Here is a 16,235-nt window from a genome sequence, read left to right as displayed (position 1 = left end):
CGAGCATCCTGAGAAGCCAAGCTTTGTCTGGATGCCAAGGACAGAGGTGGAGGGGACCAAGTGAGGCCGAAGTCGAGACTCTTACCTTGGAACACCGTGGAAGAGAAGCTGATCGTGGCTCCAGTGACAGGCGGCTCCCTTTGGGAATAGCAGGTGGAGGCTGTATAAAAACACACAGCGTCAGGGCGTTAAGACGTGGCCTAGCATGAGCAGACAAGACTGGGTGTCTGGTATGAACCCAAGAGTGACAGCAGGCGGGCAGCAAAAAGAAAGAAAGGTAAGCGCTGTGCCCGATGAGAGTTTGGGAGAGTTTATCCCAGCTTGAGAGACGAAAAGCATCCATTAGGAGTCAAGCATTGGTGTTGACAGGTGTAAAATCACCACAATTTTGATGTAATGGGGTAAATTTTCTCAACACTACGTAGGGTTGCCAACGCAGTTCTTCCCATTATGGCTTCCTCCATGTTGCACTTAAATATTCCCCCAAAGGCAGGCCAAGCCTGTGCCTGGCAGAACGGGAAGAGGTGAATAAACTGGATGTGAAAACTTAAGTGTAAGCAGCACACGAATCTGGCAGCCAGAGCTCCGATCGTGACGTGCAGAGCGAGGGGCCGCGCTGGGGCGGGGGGTGTGCCTGACCCTCTGCGGGAGAGGTGAGCTCAGAATAGCCCATGAAGGGTGACTCTAGATAATTCCCTTTCTTCCAGGAATCACATGGGGAGAGCCATTAAAGCCAGAAAAGATGGATTTCCCCAATTATCCCTTCCTCAACATTTGATGTCAGGCATTGCATGTCCATGGAGAATGCCCTTAACCGTCTTTCTATGAATGCAACATACATGGGTTGTCATTGTAATGCAGGAGAAGACATGCTGCTAACTGGGCCAATGGCAGGTGTGTAGGAGGGGCCTTTCCAAGGTCAGCTTCTGTCCACAGTGGGGGCGATACCCCCTCACCAAGCTCTCAGCAGCTTGGGGGGGGGGGGGGGTGGCCCTGCCAGGGACGGGGCTCACCTGCCGGAGGACAGCTGTCGTCCTCTTGAACTGAACAGCTCGGTGGCTCTACAGCCTTCAGGGACTTCCAGGGGGAAGAAGACTAGATGTGCGATGCCATCTGAGAGGAGGGGCGGGAGGAGGGGCAGAGGACCAGGTGTAACCCAGGCTTCTGGTGTGAGGCCAGGAGACAAGGCCAGGCAGAGCCACCAGGAGACAGGGTGGCGGTAGTGGAGAGGTCCCCGGGCAGGTCTCAGTCCAATCACTATGTTTTGAGGACGCTGTGCCTGTCCTAACGGGACCTGGCATTTCTTGACAAACAAGACGTTGCTCCCAGTTCTCCAGTCAATGGCCCTGAGGAGTGTGGGGGCCAAGACCAAAGCTGTCACAGGGGGCCATCCACTGAAGGGAACTTGGGGCCACCCCTCTGGATGGAGGCCTGCGCAGCGCCAGAGGGAGGGTGACGTGCAGAGGCAGCGGGAGGAAGAGAAGGTGATGGTCAGTTGATTCAAAAAAAGATCTCCCCGCTGAACACTCGCAGAGATGCTGTGCGCATGACACGCCTGGCATTAAGTGCTTCCCATTGACTGACTCATCTGTGTAACCCTCGCAAGTCTAGGAGGCAGAGGTCGTCGCTGCCCCAAGTTAGAGATGCTGAAACTGGAAGACACAGGTGCTGGGGACCTCGTCCAGGTCACAGAGCTGGTGAGTGGCCCAGTCGTCTGCCCAGGGCCTTCCCTCTTGATCTCTACAGCATGCGATCACGCCACCCTCCGCTCCCAACTCCAACTCCTTGGAGCCACACAGCAAGGCAGGTGCATCGCTCCTTCCGCACCTTCACACTCAGGCCTCTGCTCAGGGGCTTCTCTTCCTTGTGCAGGGAGCCCTGGTGTTTATTTTCATGTCAGTTCATCTCCATTGAAACGTTAGCGTGGAGCAGCGGACACAGTACACCGCCCTACAGTGCCCTGGAGCTGGGATAACTGCCCCTGTGAGGTTTTGGTCTAGAACAGTCGTCGGCAAACTCATTAGTCAGCAGAGCCAAATATCAACAGCACAACGATTGAAATTTCTTTGGAGAGCCACATTTTTTAAACTTGAACTTCTTCTAACGCCACTTCTTCAAAATAGACTCGTCCAGGCCGTGGTATTTTGTGGAAGAGCCACACTCAAGGGGCCAAAGAGCCGCCTGTGGCTCGCGAGCCGCGGTTTGCCGACCACGGGTCTAGATGGATGTCTCCTCTTACTTCTCCGTGGAGAAGCCCACAGTGGCCGCGATGAGTTATGAATTATCCAGAGGCCAGATTCATCCAAAGGGAAAACCTTGTCAATGATCAAAGAGGGCGTTTTCTTTAGACCCGTCTTGAGACTACGACGGCCTCCTGCCCCGGCAGCGCTGGGTCCCCTCTGACTAGGGAAGGGGATGTGAGGTTCCCAGACGTCTTAGGAAACATTCCACCCCTGAATGGAGTTGCAGGCGATCTGAATTCCCAAGGGAACCAGTTCCCAAATATAAGTTTTAACTTGTTTACCTTCAACGGGGAGCCGGTTACAATAGTTCCCTCCGGGTTCCGCCGTTGGCACTCCATCATCCCCGTCCTGCAGGGATCAGAGCACGTCTCTTCCCACGTCTCTTCCCAGCCGCGCTGAAGGCTGCGCTATTTCCCAAAGGCTCAAAACCGAGCCAGATCGTCCCAGTCCCAGAGGAGCAAGCAAAACCCTGGCAAGGAAAGGCAACTTTCAGCCTCCTCTCTCCACGGACCTTGGGGACAAAGCCACATCAGAGGAGCCCAGCTCCTCAGCCCTCTGGTCTCCCTGTAGGCTGTCTGCTCAGAGCACATGGGCTTGGCCTGTTTTCCTCAGCTATAGGTCCTTCCCCTCGCCACGTCTGCTTGCTGACCTTGAGGTCGGACCTCTCCCTTTTTAGGAGAAAGCCTCAACCTTACAGAAGCAAGTCGTGATATTTTTAAATGTAGGCTTACGCGGCAGGATAAAGTCAGTGTTAGCCACCATATTCTCTCCGGTGTCCAGCAAAGTGGGCACGCAATGGACACATGGAATCAGAAGACGGAACATCTCTACGGAGTCAGGAATAAACATGTCCACGTACCACATTAGAGACACACGCATGGCTAAGTGACCTGAAAATATCCCTCCCTCACCCCCACCACACACACCCACCGGTCCTGTTTTGGGTTTTGGTGTAAAGTTGGGGGCTTCATCAGTATTTGTGGGTACGTTTTTTCCAGATCTGGGAAAGCAGTAGCCAACCTCCAGAGGAACCGATGTAACGTAACGTGGTGAGAAATGGCCTGGACGTGAGGGGCAGGGCTTCTGTTCATGGCTCCTTATCCATGGAGCCAAGCATAGCGCCCTCACGCCCTGGGGTCTCAGTTTCCTTTTCTCTAAAACGGACGGCCTAGGCGAGATCACCTCTAGCCATGCATCAGGATCCTCTAAGGTACAAGTGACCAACCTATTGAGTAAATGTGTAGACCAGCGGTCGGCAAACTCATCAGTCAACAGAGCCAAATATCGACAGGACAACGATTGAAATTTCTTTTGAGAGCCACATTTTTTAAACTTGAACTTCTTCTAACGCCACTTCTTCAAAACAGACTCGCCCAGGCCGTGGTATTTTGTGGAAGAGCCACACTCAAGGGGCCAAAGAGCCGCATGTGGCTCGCGAGCCACGGTTTGCCGACCACGGGTGTAGACTGTCAAACCTCAGAGGGCAGGTAAGGGAAGGGGGGAATTAGGGGAGAGATCAACCAAAGGACTTGTATGCATGCATATAAGCCTAACCAATGGACACAGACAACAGGGGGGTGAGGGCATGAGTGGGGAGATGGGGAGGTAATGGGGGGGATAAGGACACATATGTAACACCTTAATCAATAAAGAAATTTTTTAAAAAATTAAAAAAAAATAACGAGAAGTCCAGAGGCAAGTGTTCCAGGGCTGGTTGGGTCAGCTCTGCTCTCAGGGTGCGGCCTCGGCAGCGCTTTGCTGGGCCTTCCTTGTGGCCGTTTCCCCTCTTGGGCTCACAGCGACCACCACCAGCTTCCTAGGCAGGTGGCAACGTTTAGAAGAAAAAACAGGAACTGCTCTGCCTGTGTCCTTTCTCAGGAAAGCTCAACAGACCTCCCCTCACGTCTGGGAGAAATCGCATCACCATCCCCGGGAGATCGATGGCAGCTGAGACTCGCCCCCTGGGCTGGGGAGGAGCCAGCTCCAAGGGGGTGCGCAGCGCGAGCTCTCACAGCCAGGAAGAGCCTGGAGAATGGCTGCTGGCTGGGAAGCTGAGATGATCCACCACAAGTGCCTGCCTCAGAGGGAGTAAGAAAGGTGCAAACATTTGATAAAAGAAGGTGGGAGACCACAGAAAGGCCAGGCCCCGATTGGAAGAGTCCCTCCAAGGCTCCCATGCCACAAACGCTCATCTGCAGAGGCCCTGAGTCTGCGCCCCGCCCCCATGTTTAATAGGCAGCCAACAGGCCTCCCCTGGCTGCAGGCTGAAGAGGCCTTGCCCCAGTCTGTTAGGATGAGGAGGGGCTCGCTTGATCATTTCAGAGGACTCCCCGGGGCACCCGAGCTGGGATTAGATCACCGATCACCGTGCTGCCCTCTCTGTAAAAGGACAGAAGTGACAGTCCACCCCTTAGGTAGACAGACCCGCCCCCCCCAAGTACCCTATTCTTTTTTCCTTCCCTCCTTCCTTTCCTTCCTTCCTTCCTTCCTTCCTTCCTTCCTTCCTTCCTTCCTTCCTTCCTTCCCTTCCTTTGCTTCCTCCACTGATAAATTATTAGCGTCTGTGTGACAAGCTCTCTGCTAGGTTCAGGGGTACAGTGGGGACAACAGGGACATATTCTCTGCCTTGTTTTACCACTGAGTTTATGTTTTAAACCAGCAGCTGCTTGGAGCAGGGGGAGGGAGAAGGCAGTTCCACAGAGAGGAGGAGGTTCCCGCTCAGCAGGAGGAATTCAGCAGCTGGTGCTTCGCCCCATGCCTATGCTTCTCCCAGGGGCAGAAGAGGGGACTGTCAGCTGGTGAGAAGGGAGGAAGGAACTGAGCACGCCCAGCTCGGGCTCTCTCCCTCCCCCCGTCCCTCCCCTCTCTAACCAGCCTCACCCAGACCCACTCCCTCCTCTGCACCTGTTCCTCTAACCCCAAGATACCAAGTGTGAGGTCGTGTCACCGGGACATGTTGGCACCAGGGGAGCATGAAGAACCCAAGAGATCCAAGTTATTTCAGGGCATCAGAGAAACCTTCCTGAGATGGAAACATTCAAACTGAGGCCAGAAAACGCAAAGGAGAGTGAGACGAAGAGGGAGGACCTGTGTGGAGACCATGCGGTTGGGGAGAGGGTCCTGAGCTTGGAGAACGCTTGTAAAGGATGGAGGTAGAGCAGACTGGCTCCTGCAATTACCGCCTTCTTCCGGCTTCTCAGGTGGTATATGAAAGGTCCTATTTCAGTTTGGGTTAAGGGGACATGTATGTGTTTAGTCATTCATTCATTCATTCATTCAACCTGTCATCACCCTCCGAGGGGAAGAACCATGATGCTGAGGTAGATGTGGTCCTTGATCTCGGGCAGTTGTCATCAACTCGGGATGCAGACGTGCAAGTAAGTTAGTCCATAACACCTTCTCGGCACTCTGCCGGCCAATGACCCGAGGTCCATGGGGAAGAGAGGGCGCTGCAAGAGTAGAGAAGAAGTGACACTGGAGTTGAGTGGCCGAAAATGAGTGTGTTTTTACCGAGTGCATGAGAAATGGTCATGTCCACCCTGGTGCCTCCCTTCCCCGCGTCTCCGCCTTAGCAATGGGTGATTATACGGTGCAGCATTCCTCTGCAGAGCACTCCTCGTCCACTCTCTCCCCCGGGTGATGTCACCGGGAGACTATGCCTGGCGCAGATGGGTTACAACCCCAAGGCAAATCGGAGATGAAACGCGATCTCTTTAAGGACGAATTAGCTTCAACATAACACCAGTCACGACTTTGTGGGAGATATGTAAAATGGTTTACATCGCTGAACTGTCCCAGATGGTAAACACCAGCAGGGCTGTGTGTTAAGATGGATGAGTGGCGGGTATGGTTACAGATGTACCGTACGTGGGGGTGCGCACATGTGTGGAATAAACGTTGAAGAGCGTAGAATTTCCTGGCCTCCTGGACAATGGCCGTTTATGTCTAATGGGCCACACAAATAAACCCACAATTCCCAATACGCAGAGCGTCTAACCGATAGCAGAGTCTCTAAAACCAGGGAGCTGTCCAAAGGAAATACAGTCCGTGGGCAAGGAAAAAAAGGGGTTGGCAAAAATGCAGAAGACACCTGGGCCTCCGTGTGAGACAACACAACCAGAAAAGGCTTCAGTCATGGAGCCGTGGAACTGCGGGAAGAATGAGGGGAAGGTTCCGCTTCCTCCCTAAGGATGGCAGAGCCTGGGCCCGGGGAGGAGAGGGAGCTCGGGGCTGTGGGAATGGAATCGAAGGGACCGGTAGGCTGGCCTGTGAGCTGGTCGCTCCATCCTGAGCTCCCGGTCACACACAGCGCGGGCGGGAGGGGAAGGCAGGAGGCATCCTGGTGAGAATTCAATTAATTCAAGGAATCTCAGGGCGCAGGTGTCCCCTCTGCCGGAATGAGAAGATCCCCTGGAGGAGACGTGGGCTTCCCAGCGCGGCGGATCAATTTGCCAGGACCTGGCGCATCGGCAGCTGCCCCGCCGTCGCCCGGCTGTCCCTCACAGGCCACGTCACGTCGGTGCCACCTCTCGCCCTGAGCAAGTGGGACTCGCAGCCCCGCACCAGGCTGAGACAGTGAGGCCCCCGGAGCTGCAGAAGGTCCCGCCTCCTCCACCGGGTCGCAGGGCCCCGAGGACCTGGCCTCCTGGGCTCGGACCGGCCGGTCCGATGACCAGGACAGCCTGCTGCCGGGTCGGAGCTGCGGGAGCTTAATGCCCGGGGCCGAGCTGAGCGCACAGCCGAGGAACAAAGTCCTGCCGAGACCTGCGGGGCGCGCCCCCGGGGCCACCGGGCGGCCTCCAGGGCTTTGTGTCCGCATGATTAGCCAGGATGAAGGGGCCAGCTGCAAACCTTCATTTCCTGGGGACACAAAGGACCGGCCGCAAAACAGAGAGAGGATTTGAATGGGTAATAGGCAGCGGCCTAATCCGCAGGGAGGACAGTCCATGTGGACAAAACCCACCTCCTGGCGTTTCTGAGGTCCCGGTCAGACAGACTCTCTATGAGCGTCCCCGCAGGAGAGGTGGGCCCCCCGCCCCCCGCGGGAAAGGGCCACGCCCACTCCCCCGGACTCCCGCGTCCTCTCTGGGCTCCCAGCAAGAAGCGGGCCAGAGTTTGCAGGACAAGGTTGCGTGCACCTGGTTGGGAGAATATTCCAGATGAAAGAATGGCCACCTTCGTCCACTGGGGAATATTTTGCCAGCGACCAGCCTCCTTTTATGGAACTCTAAATCTTCAGCGGGGAGAGGGAATTTTAAGAAACACTCCAAGCTTTCTTCAGTCTTAGATTAAAAGAAAAATAGGTGCCGTGTGTGTGTGTGTGTGTGTGTGTGTGTGTGTGTGTGTTTAAGTGCTGTTGCCAATCAAATCAGCTGCTGGAAAAGAAAGCCCACCTTCACCTTTGTTCCGACCCGGTCGCTCTAATCTTCTCGCAGCTTCAGGTGGACAGAGAGAGACGTCTGGGTCAACAGGAAGCGCCTGGTGCAGGCCCGGCTTTCACAGCGGACAAAGGGCCAGATGTTCCGGCAGGGCGGGGCGTGCAGAGCCGGGCTGGGAGCGGACGGGCCCTTCAGAGACCCTCAGCACAGGGCTGTGTACCCACCCTCCACCCTCAGCACAGGGCTGTGTACCCACCCTCCACCCTCAGCACACGGCTGTGTACCCACCCTCCACCCTCAGCACAGGGCTGTGTACCCACCCTCCACCCTCAGCACAGGGCTGTGTACCCACCCTCCATCCTCAGCACAGGGCTGTGTACTCACCCTCCACCCTCAGCACAGGGCTGTGTACCCACCCTCCACCCTCAGCACAGGGCTGTGCACCCACCCTCCACCCTCAGCACAGGGCTGTGTACCCACCCTCCACCCTCAGCACAGGGCTGTGTACCCACCCTCCACCCTCAGCACAGGGCTGTGTACCCACCCTCCACCCTCAGCACAGGGCTGTGTACCCACCCTCCACCCTCAGCACAGGGCTGTGTACCCACCCTCCACCCTCAGCACAGGGCTGTGCACCCACCCTCCACCCTCAGCACAGGGCTGTGTACTCACCCTCCACCCTCAGCACAGGGCTGTGTACCCACCCTCCACCCTCATATCAGGGCTGTGTACCCACCCTCCACCCTCAGCACACGGCTGTGTACCACCCTCCACCCTCAGCACAGGGCTGTGTACCCACCCTCCACCCTCAGCACAGGGCTGTGTACCCACCCTCCACCCTCAGCACAGGGCTGTGTACCCACCCTCCACCCTCAGCACAGGGCTGTGCACCCACCCTCCACCCTCAGCACAGGGCTGTGCACCCACCCTCCCCCCTCAGCATAGGGCTGTGCACCCACCCTCCACCCTCAGCACAGGGCTGTGTACCCACCCTCCACCCTCAGCATAGGGCTGTGTACCCACCCTCCACCCTCAGCACAGGGCTGTGTACCCACCCTCCACCCTCAGCACAGGGCTGTGTACCCACCCTCCACCCTCAGCACAGGGCTGTGCACCCACCCTCCACCCTCAGCACAGGGCTGTGTACCCACCCTCCACCCTCATATCAGGGCTGTGCACCCATCCCTCGGAGATCCCAGGCAGGAGCAGGGGTCTCTGGGCACAGCTGTCGGGACGTTAATCTCATTGATGATGAAAACCCTGCAGGCGGGAGAGTTCACTCCGGGCCGGGAACTTGACTTACCTGATCTTCGTCTTTACGTGACAAAGCGGCGAAGTTGGCTTTCTTATTCCCGTTCACAGGTGAGTCCGTGTAGGCTGAGAGAACTTCCATGATTTGTCCAAGAACATTCTCGATGTTAAATGTTGTGTAGCCCAATTTGGAGCCTGGGGCTGCGTGACGGCAGACCCCCCCGGGCTCCAGCCCACGTGCGATGCGAGAAACCACGGGAAAGCCGCTTGGAACTCTGGGATGACTGTCTCATTACCTGCCGCCGGGCCCTAACTCCCCACACCTGGCCCCGTCCTCAGAGGACAGCTGATGGGCAGGGCGGGCTCTGGGGCGTGTACCCTGCTCCTCCCGCCGCCATGCCACCACCCACCGGGGAGGAGCCATGACAGAGGTCCCAGGCCCCGTGTGCGCTCAGTGTGGCCTTTGTCACTCAGGGTCCTTAGTGTGGCTTCGGGGAAAGGTGTGCAGTCCGAGAGGAAGCACCTCGGAGGGGAGCTCGCAGCTGGTTTCCCCTCAAACTCAGAAGGAATGGGGCCGGGAAAGGGGGCCTCTTCCCCTTGGGCAGCATGGATGGGCCTGGAGACGATTACGCTGTGAACCAAGCCAAACTGAGAGAGACACGGATCACATGACCGCACTTATGTGTGGAATCTAATGAACAAGATGAATCGACCCACAAAATAGGACCCGAAGCAGGGAGGCATGGACCAGACTGACACACCTCGATGTGGGGTGGGGGGACGAGAAGAGATAAACCCAAGAACTTGTATACTTACAGGGATAGCCCATGGGCACAGCAATGGGGTGGTGAGGACCTAGGGCGGGGGTCCTCAAACTTTTTAAACGGGGGGTCCGTTCGCTGTCCCTCAGACCGTTGGAGGGCCGGACTAGAGTTTAACAAAAACTATGAACAAATTCCTATGCACACTGCACAGATCTTATTTTGAAGTAAAAAAAAAAAACAAAACGGCAAAAACACCCGCATGTGGCCCGTGGGCTGTAGTTTGAGGACGCCTGACCTAGGGGTTGGGTAGGAGTGGGAGGAGGGGGGGGGAGAGGAGGGGAAAATGGGAGATATGTAACACAATCAACAATAAAAATATATTTAAAATGAAAAAAAAGGAATGGGCAATGCATTTGCTAGATAGGACCCAAGTCCTTCTGTGGGCACGTGGGTCCTTGTGTGGGTACGTGGGCCCTTCTGTGGGTGTGTGGGTCCTTGTGTGGGTGCGTGGGCCCTTCTGTGGGCGCGTGGGTCCTTGTGTGGGTGTGTGGGCCCTTCTGTGGGCGCGTGGGTCCTTGTGTGGGCGCGTGGGTCCTTCTGTGGGTGTGTGGGCCCTTGTGTGGGCGCGTGGGTCCTTGTGTGGGTGTGTGGGTCCTTCTGTGGGCGCGTGGGTCCTTGTGTGGGCGTGTGGGCCCTTGTGTGGGTGCGTGGGTCCTTCTGTGGGCGCGTGGGTCCTTCTGTGGGTGTGTAAGCCCTTGTGTGGGCGCGTGGGCCCTTGTGTGGGTGCGTGGGCCCTTGTGTGGGCGTGTGGGCCCTTGTGTGGGTGTGTGGGCCCTTGTGTGGGTGTGTGGGTCCTTGTGTGGGTATGTGGGCCCTTCTGTGGGTGTGTGGGCCCTTGTGTGGGCGCGTGGGCCCTTGTGTGGGCGCGTGGGCCCTTGTGTGGGTGTGTGGGCCCTTGTGTGGGTGTGTGGGCCCTTGTGTGGGTGTGTGGGCCCTTGTGAGTCAGGCTCTGGGAGCCGTGGTCAAGCTGGAGTGCAGAAACCCTATCCCTGCTTCCTCTCCTGGGCACTGAGGCTCCTCACGGCGGAGCTGAAGGAGGCCCGCAGCTGCCAGGGCCTGGACTGATGCCTCTGGGCACAGCTGTCGGGAGACTGGGCACCGGTCCAAGGCGGATGTGTCATCACCAACTGCCTGGGCAGTGGCGATGGGGGCTGGGAGGGTTGGGGCTCAGAGGGGCTCATTCTCACCTGCTCCTCCACCGACTGCGTTAGCCTCTTTGTCCCGAGCTCTGCCCACCTTTGCCTTCTCCTCTGCTTTCTGTTCCCTTTTTGTCCTCAAACCCTTCTGTGTCACCCAGGCTGCTGGGTCACCCTCCTGGGGCAGCTGCTCTGTGTAGCGACCAGCCCCTGGGTGTTTCTGGCCCATAATGTGCCTGGGATCGCGGCTGGGCTGCCTGAGCGCCTCCACCCCTCCGTCCCCCAGAACAATCGCTAATGAATGGACAGGTGAGCGGCTCACGGGCGCCAAGAAAGTGCGGGGCCAAGACAGACAGCTCAGCTCCTGGTGCTGAACAGCTGCGGTTTCCCTTTGGAAACGACCTCAGTTTTGCTAAATCATCCTCTGTGCCAGGCAGCCAATGCTGAGAGCGGGGCGGGACCACCTACCCATCTGCAGAGACCATCTCTCCAGCCTCTTTGACCTGTGGGGGTGGGGATGGGGTTGGGTGGGGATGGAGTGGGGATGGGATGGGGTTGGGGTGGGGATGGGGTTGGGTGGGGATGGGTTGGTGAAGGGGTGGGGATGGGGTTGGGTGGGGATGGGGTGGGGAAGGGGTGGGGAAGGGGTTGGGTGGGGATGGAGTGGGGATGGGGTGGGGAAGGGGTAGGGATGGGGTTGGGTGGGGATGAAGTGGGGGTGGGGTGGAGAAGGGGTTGAGTGAGGATGGGGTGGGGATGGGTGGGGAAGGGGATGGGTGGGGAAGGGGTTGGGTGGGGATGGAGTGGGGATGGGGTGGGGAAGGGGTGGGGATGGGGTGGGGATGGGGGTGGGGATGGGGTTGGGTGGGGATGGGGTGGGATGGGGTTGGGTGGTGTTGGGTGGGGATGAAGTGGGGATGGGGTGGGGAAGGGGTTGGGTAGGGTTGGGTGGGGATGGAGTGGGGATGGAGTGGGGATGGGGTGGGGATGAGGGGGGAGCGTTGGTTCACAGCTTGTCCTAGGCATTGTCATAGGAAGAGAGAGAGAGGGAGGGAGCATGTGTGGTATGACTGCTTTGCCCAGGTAATGAAGAGCCAGGCAATCAAGTTAAAACTGCATTTCCACCTCCTCCCTCAAGAAGGTGCTGCTGAGTGAATTAGGGCGCTGCTGCTTCCAGCTGAAGGTGTGGGTAACTCCCTCCTGAAAGGCGTCTGCTGGGCTCATTCCAACAGAGCAGAGGACCTGGTGTTGCCGAGGAGAGCAGCGGCGTCTGAGGAGGCCTTGGGTGAGTCACTCGGGCCTCTTTATGTGTTTAGTTCCAGGATCACGCTGCCCATCGTGTGGAAAGACAGCCCCATTAGACACACGGGGTTCGAACCCTCGGGTTGTCACTTGCTGGCTGTTGACTTAAGTCCGCTCCGTAATTTACGACTCAACTTCCTCTCTGCCCAGAGAGGGTGAGAGTGATACCTGGGTCATTGCTTGTTGGCAGGAACCAGTGAAGTCACACATGGATGAACGCTCAGCCTGGTTGTTACTTGGCGGTCAGTGTCTAAGAAACAAATCCTGGTTCAGATGCGATCTGCCTCAGGGAATCACACAATTACATATGCCGATATGTGTTCAGGGACCTGCACATAGTGGGTCTTCTCCCTCCCCTCCGTTTCAGGGTGCTCAGGTCGGTTGAAACGTCGAATGTGAGATTGCGCTTCCAATAATTTCGGCGCCGTAGGTCACTGTTGGATTGCCTTGTGGATTTTAGGGTTCCATCTGCCTACCACTTTTATGTTCATGTGTCTTCAGAAGGGACCAAAGCCGAGTCAGACCCAGAAAACAAGCACATTTATTACAGACAAATCCACACCAACGCCATTGCCCTGAGGGCCACATGTGGGAACCATGCTCTTGCAGGCACTGTCATCTGGTCAACCTCACCCGTGTCCATCTGGTTCAGGGCGGTGAGCCAGGCCCCCCGGCGCACCCCTCAGCCTCGGACACCTCCTCCAGCAAAGAGCGTATCCGCAGGCCTGGCCACATGACTTAGAAGGGTCCTCATGTACCGCAAGTCACAGGGTGGGAAGAAGGCACTAAATGCCAAGCTTTCAAAGACAGTGCCCCCCCGACAATGACCACCAACAGCCGCTCAGGGCCACTAGCAGGGGGTTAGCCCTGGTGGGGCCGGGGCCGCGACCACGTGAGCTCATCACCACCGGGTCCGAGGGCGGTGAGCGAGACGCGGAGGAGCGGGCCAGTCTGTGCGAGAAAGCCAGATAACCGCATTAAAAAGATGAAAATGTCCAGCCCGCCATAAAGCCTGCTCAGACCCTAAAGAGGAGTCTGGAGAGACCCATAAAATCATAACGAAGAGAGAAGGGGCGCCCTGAAGCTTTAACCAGATGTTCTGTGATGGGAACGGCTGTGTGAGTAAATTGTCGGCCTGGCCATACAGCTCCGTATCGATCTCTCGCTTTTATTAGGCCGCGCCGCTCCGAGATTAAACATCGTCTGGGAGGGAGTGCAGGCTCCCCTCCCTCGGAGGCTCTCCTCGGGAACCCAGCTTTGCTTCGGGCAGAGCGACCAGGGAGTTGGTAATGAATTGCACAACCGCCGAGGCTGAGTCTATAAAAGGAGTTATAGACGGGGCGGCCTGAGAGAGCGGAGCCTCACTGGGAAGCCAGCGCCGCAGGGAGGGCGTCGGAAGCAGGCGCAGACGGAGTATTTATGACCGGGAGCGCCCACGGCAACATCCAGTGCTAAACACTTAATCTGTGCTCAGATTTGACTCCCGGTCCGCGCGGAAGTCAGCGGAATTAGATCTCGAAGTGTGTTTCGTGGCCCTAAATCCTTCTGACACTGTTAGCGCTGGTAGGCCTCCAAAGCGCACTCTGTTAATAAGACAGTGAAGCAGAAAATCGAGTTATCTCCTTCAAGGAGAAACACCGAGTACAGGAAAGGAGTCCTGTAAGATCCCTTCCCAGCCCTCAGCCTCCTCCACCCGCGTTCCCTGCAGTCTGCTCTCTCCAGGCCTCGGGCCTCCTTGGCAAAGCGCAGGGGAGAACAGCTCCGCCTTTCCTTTCGCCAGGAGAGAACCACGCCCTGCTTCTTCCTGGGCATCCTCAGGGTCAGAGGAGGATGGGATGCTGCCGCTCAGCTCGGAGAGCACCATGCAGGAGGGAGGTTCGGGGCTGGCCGAAGGGATGCGGCAGCTGTTACCTCTTCTTTGTCAGGTAGCATGACGTGTGGGTTACCTGCTGCTAAATGGAATCTGGGCAGCGCACAGCGGGTGTGGTTCAAGTCCCCAAGGCAACTGCTCATTCTTCCAGGGGCAGCATCCAAAGCTGGTTCAGCTACGAGAGGGAGGGAAGGAGGGAAGGAGGGAAGGACAGAGGGAAGTGAGAGAGGGAGAGAAGGAAAGAAGGAAGAGAGGGAGGGAGGGAAGGAAGGAAGGAAAAGGAGGAGGAAGAAGAAGGAGAAGAAGGAAAGGAAAGGAAGAGAGGGAGGAAGAAAGGGAAGGAAGAAAAGAAGGAGGAAGGGAAGGAAGGAGAGAGGGAGGGAAGGAAGGAATGAAGAGAGGGAGGGAAGGAAGGAGGAAAGGAGGGGAGGAGGGAAGGGAGGAAGAAAGGGCGGGAAGGAGGAGAGGGAGGGAGGGACAGAGGGGAGGAGGGCAGGCCCTTGGGGCAGACATTGACCTGAATCACTGCACTTGCCCAGAGGAACAGGTCACAGTGAAGCCTGGCTCTCCTCTGGCTGTGGGTCCCTCCGCCTGGAGTCTCAGGCATATGGAGGCAGACCACCCACAGCTCTAAGGGCCCGTGGGCACTGAGCACTGTAATTCCGAATTTCTTTGCTCTCTTGAGTTTCAGTCAAACTCCTTCTTGATGCATCAAGATGTATAAACTAGAGGCCCTAGTAGGCCCTCACAGCCCGGCTTCGTCTGGATGGTTGTTCCACTGTTCTGCTATTCAGTTGATTTGCATATTATGCTTTTATTATTATAGATGTTGGCAATTTCATGTTCTTTAGGCGATTTTCTTTTCCCGTCCAAAAGTTAGAAAAAGATAAAACTCCCTTGCATGATAGAACTAATGTGATTCACGGAATTGAGCTGTAGCAATCCACCGGGCAGATATGAGAGTATGTGAAAGCACGGGTTTTCCTTCGCTGGAAAACCACACCACCGTTAGCGGAAGATTTAATACAGAGCATGTGAGTTTCCCTCTAAGGCAGCTCGGGATCTCTTCCCAGGTGACTTGGGTTGGTTTCTTTATTTCTGCATAAGAAGCATCTGGAAAATCTAGATATAGTACCTGGGTACAATACCTGTACACGTCGGATAGCACATGCCTTGATATCTAAGAACTAAGACACACACACACACACACACACACACACACACTCATCCTAGCTAATTATGAACTTGAGGGAAAATAAAAACGAAACATAAATGTAATTGAACCTACAATTAGAACAGAGACTTACAAGTTCTTAAGCATTCTTTCTGTTGAGCTGAGCAAGACACTGACCTGAATCACTCCGGGGAGGACGGCTCTCCTCCCCAGCCCTCTGTCCTGCAAGTTCAAAATGACAAGGACAAGGGGGGAACACATTACAGTGACTCCAGGTCCCCGCGGGAGCGCCTTCCCCCGGGTCAGGGAGATAAAACAGAGACCCCTTTGCCCACGAAAACTCGGAGCCACTAAAAGTGTTCTATTGCTGCTCGTGTCAACATCTTTGTAGACTCTTCCTGGGAAACTGCCTAAGGGAAACTTGGAAAGCTTTCTCTTCTCTGATTTTGCCGGATCCCACACTGACCCCATAGTCCTGTGGTGCCATCGGAGTCAGCATTCATAGGAGGTAACTCGCCCTCAGTAGCCTTTCGTCAGTGTGAGGCGGTTAGGAAGACCCCAGGCATGTAAAGTTGGTTTGCGAAGCCTTCTAATCGGGACGGAATTTAAGAGACGCCCTGTTTTACGGCAACCCAACCACAGACCGCGGGCGCCCTCTGGAAATAAGGAATCTGTTTGCTTGTTTTTGTTCACTCCTTTCGCTTCCGTTTGTGGACTTGTCCTTGAATTCTGGGTGTCCGACCTCGCCAGCGCCTATAGCGGCCAGTGCCTGGCCGTCACCATATGGCGTGAGCAACTCCATTACGTTCTTCAGGCTCCACTCCAAAACGTCTTTCCAAATGCCGTTGGTTGAAATGACCCCTCCCGTCATCTCGCCTGCTGACTGTACCCACCTTGATTAAAGTGTTTTCTGCAGGAGACTTCCTGCCAGATTGTGAGCCCCTATTCTAGATTCCTGTCCCTTTTTATACCCCCGGTGGTGCCTAGCACGGTGTCTTTCACGTGAAATTTCCTGCATTAAATATTCCTTGAACTGAATTGCCTTTTCTGAAAACTG

Source organism: Eptesicus fuscus, chromosome 12 (assembly GCF_027574615.1).
Source record: "Eptesicus fuscus isolate TK198812 chromosome 12, DD_ASM_mEF_20220401, whole genome shotgun sequence".
Lineage (NCBI taxonomy): Eukaryota > Metazoa > Chordata > Mammalia > Chiroptera > Vespertilionidae > Eptesicus > Eptesicus fuscus.
The sequence above is the reverse complement of the archived record's forward strand: the minus strand, read 5'-3'. Positions refer to the sequence as shown.